Source organism: Silurus meridionalis, chromosome 17 (assembly GCF_014805685.1).
Source record: "Silurus meridionalis isolate SWU-2019-XX chromosome 17, ASM1480568v1, whole genome shotgun sequence".
In the NCBI taxonomy this organism is placed as follows: Eukaryota; Metazoa; Chordata; class Actinopteri; order Siluriformes; family Siluridae; genus Silurus; species Silurus meridionalis.
In genome coordinates this window covers 23,912,132-23,916,165 of record NC_060900.1, presented here as the reverse complement: position 1 = coordinate 23,916,165, position 4,034 = coordinate 23,912,132, and the positions used below count along the sequence as shown (strand labels likewise).

The 4,034-nt window shown below is 33.3% G+C and overlaps 1 protein-coding gene across 1 annotated transcript in view; it reads right to left on the bottom strand.

Moving 5' to 3' along the window:
• The window catches only part of xpr1a (xenotropic and polytropic retrovirus receptor 1a), a 61,937-nt gene extending 61,784 nt beyond the window's left edge, over positions 1 to 153 (bottom strand). Inside the window, exon 1 of the mRNA XM_046871893.1 lies at positions 1 to 153. This exon is cut by the window's left edge and continues 206 nt beyond it. The gene's annotated coding sequence lies outside the window, so the exon portion shown is untranslated.
• Between the last annotated feature and the right edge of the window lie 3,881 nt (positions 154 to 4,034).

The window sequence follows — 4,034 nt, the reverse complement described above, 5'->3', positions numbered from 1 at the left end:
TCATGAATTTTTTCTATTTTTATGTTTGCGGCCGACGCGTGAAACTTCAGGTTGAAGTCGCTCTCGCGCGCACGACGGAACAGACTGCACGGCGGCGGTATCGCGCCTGTAAAGCTGCATGCGCGTGCCGTGTGTGTGTGTGTGTGTGTGTGTTGCATCTCTCTCTCTCTCTCTCTCTCGCTCTCTCGCCCCTGTCAACCATTAAACCGCGTGTGCACGCGCCTGCGTCAGCCGAGCGCATGCCAAAAAAACCAGACGGCTCGTTTGCACGCGCTCGTGTCGCCCTCGCGCGACGCTAAAATACTCTCCCTCTTTTTTTTTAATTAAATACAATTTGGAGATTTGGAGGACATTCGTGTGTGTGTGTGTGTGTGTGTGTGTGTGTGTGTGTGTGTGTGTGTGTGTTTTAACTAAAGGACCATTTAGCTTATACGGTACAATGGTGTACCATTTATTTCAACTTATTCGGATACTATTGCATGTATCATGTATTCTTATTTGTATGTATTTTATTGACATTAAAATATATTTTATATATAATGTTTGTTTTTATATACATTATTTAAATATTTGTTGTTCACTTTTTGAATATCACATGTAATTCCTACTTTATACGTATGTTGTACTGCTTGTGTGAATCATATATGCCTTATTTACATATTTACATGTTCTTAATTATGTTATTTTATTTGAACATTTATAATTTAATCCATAATTTAATTTACAATAACTATAAAACAAACACCAAAAAGTTTGTACACACAGTTTTGTGTTTTTTTGAGACACATGTAGGTTCGTTTTGTTTCTATGCAGAAACACAACAGACATTGGACAGTTAATGTTATTTGTTCAGATTTAAAATTTTTTTAAATGTTTATCTCTAACAGAAGAACTTATGTAAGACAGAGAACAGGGGAGAACACTGCTTTATCCCCACAGTCAAATATGGAGGTGGACGCTTAATTATTTGGGATTGTTCTGGACCAGGGAAGTTTGGACACTTATTCTGGGTAAAAGGAAGACTGAACCAACATGGCTTTCATTCCATAATTCAACACCATGCAATTCTATCTGGACATGCATCTATTTGGAAGCGACTTCACCATACAACAAAACAATGAGCTGAATGGCCTGCCCAGTCACTGCACCTAAATCCTACTGAACTGCTCTGGGATAACCTGAATAAAGCTTGGAAAGAAATCTTCAACTAGTGAAGAAGACCTTCGGCAAGTATTTCAGCTGAATGTTTGGAGAAACAAACCGTCCAGGTGCCGAGAGTGTGTAAGCTGCTGTTCATGCCGAAATAAAATGGAACATCTGTATATTTATATAAATGTTTGGTCATAGTAAATCGGGATGGACAGTAAGGTAGCATTAACTTCAATATATATTTAAGAACATTTCATGCATTTGTCATTTGGGTAACCTTTACTTCAGTGCATTTTAATGTATAATATTACATTTTTAATGAACCCTTTTGAGTCTGGTTTCTCTAACAGTTTTCTCCTCATACCATCTCAGGGAGTTTTTCTTTGCCACTGTCACCTTCCAAATCAAATTCAAAATCTATTTGTCACATACACATATGACATATAGTGAAATGCTTTTTTTTATTCGACTGTCCAACATGTAAACATGAAAAAAAAAAAAAAAAAAAAAAATATATATATATATATATATATATATATATATATATATATATATATATATATATATATATATATAAAAGATTAAAAATTATATATATAAATATAATAAAGTATAAAAGTATAGTAAAATATAATCTGACTATACAGTATCAAAAGGTTTAAAAAATTATATATACATGAATTAATCACAAGGGGATGGACGAATATGTATGACAGCAGTACAGATTAGTGACCCAGTATGATTGTGATTGTAAGTGTCCATGTGCTGGTATAAAAATGTAAAAGTGAAAATGGTATAACTCTCATTATTATAGATATACAATGACTAGTTTATAACCTCAAAAATTTACATTTGTAATCTTTTTATTTCTGTAAAGCTGCTTTCGGACAATATCCATTGTTAAAAGCGGTATACAAATAAAATTAAAATGAACCTTACGGGTTTGGTAAAACTGTATGTGCAGGAAGGGTTGTTTTACTTCTTTAGTGCTCTGTGTATGAAAAACAAACAATAAGGATATAAAGTTCTTTACAGACGCAGTGTTCAGTACAGAGTTCACTGAGAGCAAGGAGAAAAGTTTTATGATGTTTAGGATACTCATTACAAACCTAAGGGTTTTGACCTCATTACTGCATATCACACACACACACACACACACACACACACACACACACACACACACACACACACACACACAGAGTAATGAGAGGTCTGGGATGAAAAACATGCATTGGCATGACAAACAAAACATGAAATGTGAAATGAAAATAATGACCTGTTTTTGATGTTTTATTAAAAACCAGAATGGCTTTTATGATGGCTACTTTCTCGTCTTTATATAATATTAAAAATATTCTCAATGATTCAGTTTATCCTGATTTAAGACACTAACACTCTACTACAGTCTTTAGCTTCCTGTGGCCACCTTACAGGCTAAATACTTGTCTTCCAAAAACTCTTCCAGATCATTTATCAGATGAATTTTCCCCACACTGGCAAAATCAGAATCAGATTTATTGGCCAAGTGTGTTGACACACAAGGAATTTGGTTCGAGCTGTTGGTGACTCTCAAAAGTACAGACATAAATAACAACATTATACATTTAGTTTAGACTATACAAGACAAAACAGACAATATGATACAATATAAACAATACAAGTATTAAATAGAACACAATATACAGTGTATATGACAGATCAGTAATGTACATAAAGTGTGAGAGTGCATGGTAAGGCAAAAAAAACAGTACTGTGCATCACATAAGATACAGATGTTACTTTAGAACTTTTATATGTTATGAGTTGTGTAACATATGGGGATGAAGTGATGACTGACTGTTCTGATAATGCAGTACTTAAGGATATGAAGCAAGGCATATAATTGAGGTCAGTTATTAATAAGGGTAATTGCCTGAGGAAGAAACTGTTCCTGTGTCTGGAGGAGGCGCTTTCACCTCCATCAATACCAGTAAAACTAGACAATCTTTAGGCTCATGTATGTGGAAGAGGGCAAATAGTTTTCCATGTGACACAGCTGTCGGAAAAATGTGGGTCAGGGGTTTCAAGTGTTTTGCATAAATCATTTGTTAATGAATGAGCTTCCTTATGTGGAGAACATCTAGGAAATGAAACAGAAAATATTTAATTGGCATACACTGTGTATGAAAGGTTGTGTGTTTAGTCTAAAATAATGAGCGAGATCAGACCACACTCCATGTGCACACGTGTTGTATATGTCGCTAAAAGAGGATGAAAGTAAAACAGCTTACGAACAAATATTACAAGATTAAATACAAACAAATTTAAAGAGTTGCATTGATATGAATTAAAATGAAGGGGCTGAAAAGTGTGACTTTGTCGCCCCCTTGTGAACTTTTAAGTACTGCATTGGCGCATAATAATAATAATAATAATAATAATAATAATAATAATAATAATAATAATAATAATAATAATAAATAAACAAATAGTCAATTATAATTTTAAATGTCAGTCGATATAGAATTATGTTTAAAAACCGAGTCAGTAAATCGACAACATTTTAAGCAATAAACAATATAACTGCAGAACTACAGTGACAAAAAAAGTTATAAAGAAATAAAGTAATAATTTAAAAAACAAATCACATTTACCATTTCCTTTTTTTTTTTTTTTTTACATTTTTTAAACAAAACATTAAAACCAAATATAACTAGTAAAGCTACATGCATTATTTGGCTTCCAAAGTCAGTAAAAGCAGAGCCGCTGATAATCAATACGACAATCAAAATGTGTAATTATTTTTTATATCGATGTCGCAATATACACACAATGTTATTTGTTCATACGGAACTGTATTCGTTGCAGCGGTTTTACTCCCGGAGTTTTTATAGCGATGCGCTGTG